The sequence below is a fragment of the Vombatus ursinus genome, unplaced genomic scaffold (assembly GCF_900497805.2).
Source record: "Vombatus ursinus unplaced genomic scaffold, bare-nosed wombat genome assembly UNPS02014973.1, whole genome shotgun sequence".
Lineage (NCBI taxonomy): Eukaryota > Metazoa > Chordata > Mammalia > Diprotodontia > Vombatidae > Vombatus > Vombatus ursinus.
The window spans coordinates 4,573,937-4,581,891 of NW_020954751.1; the positions used below are offsets into that span (position 1 = coordinate 4,573,937).

At 38.4% G+C, this 7,955-nt stretch overlaps 1 non-coding gene across 1 annotated transcript; it reads right to left on the reverse strand.

Moving 5' to 3' along the window:
* Positions 1 to 1,828: 1,828 nt before the first annotated feature.
* Positions 1,829 to 1,934, reverse strand: LOC114030699. The gene has a single exon (XR_003567663.1). It is a non-coding gene; the product is annotated as a U6 spliceosomal RNA (small nuclear RNA).
* Positions 1,935 to 7,955: the final 6,021 nt, after the last annotated feature.

Consider the following 7,955-nt stretch of genomic DNA (forward strand, 5'->3'; position numbering starts at 1 on the left):
TTTTATATTACTTTGTCTGGGTCTTTACTTTGAACTTACCATATTCTCATTAATATCATGGTAACATGTTATTTTCACCCTCTCCATATAAGATTCTAAAATCCTGATAGCAAGGTCTGTGCAATGCCTATCTTTGTACTGATATCCCAACCTCTAGCACAACTCTGTTTGCCCCAGTTTTCTCATCTGTAAAATGAACTAGAGAAAGAAATGGCAAACCACTCCAGTATCTTTGTCAAGAAAACACCAAATCGGGTAATGAAGAGTCAGGCATAACTGAAGCAGGTGAACAACAACAATGGTGGCACAATATAACATTTTTTCTTTTTAAAAAATCATTTATTTAGTTTTTTTTAATTTTGAATTCCAAATTCTCTCCCTCCAGCCTATCACCTATTAAGAAGGAAGGCAATATGATATGAATTATATATGCAAAACCAGGCAAAATATATTTCTATATTAGCCATGTTGCCAAAAAAAAAGCAAGAAAAAAAAAGAAAAAATTATTCTTCAATTTGTACTCAGAGTTTATCAGTTCTGTCTCTGAAGATGGATAGCATTTTCCATCATCAGTCCTTTGGGATTGTCTAGGATCATTATATTAATCAAAGTAGCTAAGTATCATTGTTCCAATATTGTTATTATTGTGTACAATGTTTCCCTGATTCTGATCATTTCACTTTGCATTAACTCATATAAATCTCCCTAGGTTTTTCTGAAATTATCCTGCTCATCATTTCTTATACCACAGTAATTTTCTATCACAAATATATACCACAACTTGTTCAGCCATTCCCCAATTGATGGATATCCCCTCAATTTCCTATTCTTTGCCACCACAGAAAGAGCTGCTATAAATATTTTTGTATATATAAAGTCCTTTTCCTTTTTCTTTCATTTTTTTGGGGATACAGAACTAGGAGTGATACTGCTGAATCAAAGGGTATGCTCAACTTATAGCCCCTTGGGCATAGTTCCAAATTGTTCTCCAGAATGTTGAGACTAGTTCACAACTCTACCAACAGTGTATTAGTGTTTCTATTTTTCCATATTCCCTCAAGAATTTGTCACTTTCCTTTTCTGTCCTATTAGCCGATCTGATTGGAGGTGAGGTGATACCTTGGAGTTTTAATTTGCCTTTCTCTAATCAATAATGATTCAGAGCATTTTTATATGACTATTCATACTTTTGATTTCTTCTGAAAACTTCCTGTTCATATCTTTTGACCATTTGTCACTTTTGACCAATTTAATGGCTTAAATTCTTATAAATTTGGCTCGGTTTTCTATATGTTTGAGAAATGAGTCCTTTATCAAAGAAACTTGCTTTAAATGTTTTTCTCTAGTTTTCTGTTTTCTTTCTCATTTTGGCTGCATTCGGTTTTGTTTGTTTTCCATGTAATCAAAATCATCCATTTTTACTGCCTGTTACCCTCTTTGTCTCTTAGTTGGTCATAAGCTCTTTCTTTATCCATTGATCTGATAGGTAAACTTCTGTATACTCCTTTAACTTGTTCATGATATCATCCTTTATGTATAAATCATGTACCCATTTTTGACCTTATGTTGGTAAACATTGTGAGATGTTGATCTATGCCTAGTTTCTGCCAAACCATTTTGCAATTTTTCCAGCAATTTTTGTCAAACAGTGAGTTCTTAGATATCTGGATTTATCAAACACAAGATTATTATGATCATTTATGACTGTATACTGTGTAACTAATCTATTCCACTGATCCATCATTCTATTTTTTAGTGAGTACCAACCAGATTGTTTTGATAATTACGTCTTTGTAATATAGTTTGAAATCTGGTACTGCTAGGTCAAAAAAATATGGGATGCTTCATGAATGTATGTGTCATCCTTACACAGAGGTCATGCTAATCTTCTCTGTATCATTCAGTTTTAGTATGTATACTGCTGAAGCAAATATACATAATAAAATATTGAATGTTTGTAAATTGAAACAAATTGAATTTCCTGAGCCCTCAAATAGGAACTTACTTTATCTATTGCCTCTTCATACAGTTATTCAACACTAAGGAAATAATAATAATAACTAATATTTATATAACACTTTAAGACTTGGAAAGCATTTTACAGTATAATCTCATTAGATTATCAGAACAGCCCTCTGTAGCAGGTGCTACTGTTATTATCCCCCATTTTTCACATGAGGAAACAGAACCTGAGACAGGTTGAGTGACTTGTCCAGGGTCACATAGCTAATAAGGATATGAGGCTGGATTTGAACTTAATTTCTTCTGATTCCAAGTTCTAGAATCTCTCCATATTACTAACTAATCCCTCTAGGAAATCCCAGTGAAGACTCAGAACTGTCCACAGCTGAAACTCATTCAGCTTAATAAGGAGGGTGTGGTTGAAGATCACAAGGTAGGACTTAAAAGGAAGCAGTTAGCAGGTAGATATCTATAATAGCTAACATTTATATAGCATTTACTATGTGCCAGGCACTGGGCTAAGTCCTTTAAAATTACTATCTCGTTTGATCCTCACAACAATCCTTGGGAGGTAGGCATTATTTTACATATGAGGAAACTGAGGCAAACAGTTTAAGTGAATAGCCCAGGTTTAAACAACTAGTAAGTACCTGAGGCTAAATTTGAACTCTGGTCTTCCTGACTCCAGGCCCAGAGCTCCTTCCACTGCACCACCTAGCTACCTCTAAGTTAATTGAACTACCTCAGCATTCTCAGGAGGTTCAAATAAGACATCTGGTAAGCACTTTGCCAACTTTGATATGATACACTCTTTGCTCAAGCTCAAACCTTGTTCAACACCTGGTTTCTTCACACCCAAGCCTGACCTCAGGGCCTGCTTGACCTTTGGATCTAATTAATATCTCCTTGAAGACCCATGTTTCTGGTAATCCCCAAACTCTCCTGATTTGAGTCTCTATTAATTTTGTATTTTGTGTTTATTATGCCAATAGTTATCCTTCCTGTTTTTGATTTTGACTTGACTCTTACTTCTAGTACCTGAAAACTGAGACTTTATTGCCAAAAATTCTCCCACCAACATGAACCCAACACTATGAGCACCATGCCAAGTCAGACCTCGGCCAGCATGTAGGAGGATTCACAGCCACCAACTCCCAGCATAAACCCATTCCTTAAAAAAGAAGACAATTTGATCACTAGCATTATTTTAGGAGAGTAAAATACAATATTATTCAATCTGACAAATATTCATTAAGTGTTTATTGGGTTCAATAGGCATAGAGGCATGAGAGGCAGGAGGGTGTAATGGCTAAGGCAGGGATGGTGAATCTTTGGCCTCGAGGGCACATGTGGCCCTCTAGGTCCTCAAGTGCAGCCCTTCAAATCCCATTTGTTCTGTGAAGTTTGGATTCAGTCAAAGGGCCAAACTTGAGGACCTAGCGGGCCACATGAGGCTTTTGAAGCTGAAGATTCCCTACCCCCCCCCCAGGGGTTGGGAGATGTCCATGGAGTCAGAAGGGCCTTAGATAAAGTCCCAGCTCAAATACTTCCTAGCTTTGTTAGCCTAGACAAGTCACATAAGTACTCAGTTCCCCAAAGCAACTAGTTAAGATGAATTTTTTTAAAAAGGTTCTAATCTGCTTGGGTAGAGGAAGTTTCCTCTCTACCAGGCACTCTCTTTGCCAATGAAATCATGAATCTAGTACCACTGGTATAAAGGTAAGAACTGATTATCTGTGTCTCCATTTGTCAACTCTCATTTAGATTTCTAGTATCAGAGAGAAAATTTACCTTTGAATTTCAAAAGCATTTATTGAGGACTGCACCCAAATATATATGTGTATATGTACATATGCTCTTCCCACTGGGCTACACACAACTTAAAGGCAGGTTCCCCTGCTGATAGCTAATCCAGGTCCAAGGTGCTTTATGAGTCCACCTTCTTACATCTTTAGAGACAAAATCACAAGAACAGCTAATTAATGCTGTGGATAGAGAGCTGGTCTTGGATTCAAGAAGACCTGAATTCAAATACAACTTCAGACATTTACTATCTACATGACCATAGGCAAGTAAGTCACTTAACCTCTATCTGCCTCAGTTTACTCATATGTAAAATGGAGAAAATAATAGCATCTACCTTAGAGTTTTGTTGTAAGGATAGAATGAGATGATATTTGTAAAGCACTTTGCAAATCTTAAAGTGCTATGTAAATGCTATCTATTATTGTTGTTGTTATTAATTTTAGCATTCCAAGCTCTGTGCCAGATATGATGGTCACTGCGAGTCCTACCTCTTTTTAAAGTGCTTTCAAATTAAGAAGGTCCTACTCTCTTAGCAGTGGAAATCTGCTTAATCAATCTAGCTTACATGCACATCACATGCATATCTTTTTCAAGATACATTATTCTGTCTGGAGCTAAAGAAGAACTCATATTTTAATGTACCCATTCCAAATAGTAAGTAGTGTTATGCTATCAATAATTACAATATTAACAGTCTCTTATCAATAATTAGGGGCAGCTAGGTGGTGCAGTGGATAGAATGCCAGACCTGGAGTCAGGAAAACTCATCTTCTTGAGTTCAAATATGGCCTCAGATACTTGCTAGCTGTGTGATCCTGGACAAGTCACTTAACACTGTTTGCCTCAATTTCCTCACCTCTAAAATGAGCCGGAGAAGGAAATGGTAAACCATTACAGTATCTTTGCCAAGAAAATCCCAAATGGTGTCACAAAGAGTCAGACATGACTGAAAAAATGACTGAACAGCAACATTAACTTGACTGGTTTTATTTACTTCAAAAATCAAACTTAAGCACAAATACAAAAGCCAGTGACCTAGTTCCCAGAAATCCTGCTTCCCTAAGTACCGTGGGCTAAGTCTCCTGAGTTTCACTCAGGGAATCATAATGTTGGCCTAATGAACAATAATAATAACTCACATTTACATTTTACAAAATGCTTTCTTCCCAACAACCCATTTTATAGATGTAGACATTCAAGCTCAGTAATTTGCTGCCATTCACACAGTGTCAGAGCCAGGGCACAAACCCAGATCCTTCCATTCCAAGTTCCGTGCTCTGTGTGTCCATTACATCCCTCTGCCTGGCAAAATTGGCCAGCGGCAGAACTACAGTGCAAGACAGACACATCCCTAGACTAGAAGCCAAGCAGAAGCAAAATACATTCCCTGGCTTATTGCATGACCTTGGGCAAAGCACTTAGCCAATCTGTGCCTAAGTTTCTCCATCTGTAAAATGGGGTTAATAATAGTTCTCACCAGGTACTGCTTGTCAGGTCCTTTGATGTAAGTTTCCAAAGACAAAGGACTGCCATAATTATTCCGGTTGCAGTAATGATGAGAGCAATGAAGCCTAAATTATTTTACTTGAGTTGTCAGACCCCAGTTTCCGGCTGTTACCGGTGAATCACATAAGCAAATAAGCAGCCATTGCCAGAAGCCTAAGATCCCAAATAAGGAACCTTCTTTGTTCTTGGAAGAGATTTCTCCTATACAGGCAGTGTGGGGTAGTGAAAATAAATAGCCCTGAATTTGACGTTGGAATATGGGTTCAGCGTCAATGCTTCCTCACCAAGTTGCCCAACCAGTCTTAATGTAAGTTTCCTTATTGATAAAAAGGGAAAAATAACCCCTGCCCTACCTACCATGCAGAACTTTTGTAAAGATCAGATCAGAAAACATATGCAGACACTCCACAAATACAACACATTATGTGAATGTCATCTAGTGTGATTTCTTCAGTACCCTAGCCAGCACAGATCAGGAGGACTTTGACATTTCATTTCAACAGAGTTTTACAGAATCACCCATCACAGTTTGAAAGGGATTTCAGAAGTGAGTTAGTCTAACCTACAGTTGAATAAGAATGCCTTCTAGGACAAGAGCAATCATCCAGCTTCCTCTTTTTTTTCCAGCTTCCTCTTGAGGACCTCTCATGAGGGAGAACCCCATAGCCTCCCAAAATGTCCCATTCCATTTTGGGATATTATAAATTTTTCTTTGGATAAACACACACCTGCTTCTTGGCAAATTTCATCCATTGTTTCTCTACTGTCCCCTAGGGACAAGAAGAACAAGTTTAATCACTCTTCCACATAACATGCCTTAAAATGCTTTATTAAGTACCCATACCAAGCATTAGGGATACAACAATAAATAGGATGGTCCTGCTCAGGAGGACCTTTAAATGTCCTTCTTGTCTCTAATGGAGATGACAAGTACCAAATTAACAATGGAGAGAGAGAGACAGACAGACAGAGAGAGACAGGGAGGAACTACACTAGGAGAAGTCCAGATAACAAGCTAATAAGAAACTTCAAGAGGGAAGGAGCTGACTTTCACCTAGAGAGTAGCAGACATTGAATAAAGTAAGACTTCAAAGAAGGAGAAGGATTGTAGAACCTACTGTGTGCTAGGTACTGCGCTAAGTGCTTTTTACAAATATCACCTCATTATTGCAGGGAAAGTATTACTAATCCCATTTTATAGTTGATGGAAACTGAGGCAAGCAGAGGTTAAGTGACTTGCCCAGGGTCACACAGCTAGTGGGTGTCTGAGGCTAGATTTGAACTCAAGTCTCCATCACTCCAGGTCTAGTACTTTCTCCATTCTATCACTAGTTGCTTCTATCTAAGGAAAGAGGTGGCATTTGAGTTGGACCTTGAAGAAATATCAATAGAGAAGAGTGAAAGAAAGGATGAAAGTAGCCTGACATGAGGGACAAGCTGCAGAGGGAAGGATGAGAACAGGGATGGATAAGTGAGCCTGAAAAGTCACAAGTGAAAAGTTCACTGTGCATGAGCCAACATTACCCTGAACAGAACAGAAGTTAATCAGCTCAAAGTAGCAAAATGGGCAGGTTTAACCAGATGGAAGGGAAATTTGCCTAAGCATTGGATTGGTCCAAAGTGGAATAAGTTGCCTTAGAAAGTAAGCCTTTAGGTCTTCAAGCTTAAGTCCTTTGGAGGATGCTACAGAGCAGCCTCTGTACCCTCTCTCTCCTTGTTTCCATGTCCTAACTTCCCTGGTGCCCTCCAAGTGCCCGCTAAAATCCCACCTTCTTCAAGAGGCCCTTTCCGGTCCTTAATCCTAATCCTCCCCCTCTAAGATTACCTTGAATTTATCCTGTATATATCTTGTTTGCAAATTGTTCTCATACTTGTCTTCTCCAGTAGAAGATGAGCTCCTTGAGGTCGGGGACTATTTTTGCCTTTCTTTGTATGCTCAGAAGCAGCTAGGCTACACAGTGGATAAAGTGCTGGCCCTGGAGTCAGGAAGATCTGAGTTCAAATCCAGCCTTAGACACTTAGTAGCTATGTGACCCTGGGCAAGTCACTAACCTTCTGTCTGCCTCAGTTTCCTGAACTGTAAAATGAGGATAATGATAGCACCTATCTCCTAGAGTTGTTATGATGTGCAATTGAGATAATACCCATAAAACATTTAGCCGTGTTTAGTACATAATAGCCAATTAACAAATGTTTATTGATTGACTACACAGGTTCAGATTTGGCTGAATGACTCTGAGGTCTTTTCTAACCCTGAGATTCTGTGAACGCCACTGAGCTTCTCTAGCCTGAGCAGACTATCTTTTCCTGTTCTTAAATAAATAACCATTTTTCATTGGAGTATTCCAACTATGCATTGCCACTGTACCCTAAGGACCATGGGATTTTTCCATTTGATTTGCCACCAAAACCTCCTATATACATTGTCTCCCTATTTTAACATGAGCTCCTTAAGAGAAGAAATATCTTACTTGTCTATTTGTATCACAAAAAATGCTTTACACACAGTAAATGCTTAATAAATACTTCTTCATTCATTTTAAACCAATTCATCCTAGATAGAGTAACACTAACTCATTTTTCTATAGCACTTTAAGGAAGAGGGAAGGAAGGAAGGAAGGAAGGAAGGAAGGAAGGAAGGAAGGAAGGAAGGAAGGAAGGAAGGAAGGAAGGAAGGAAGG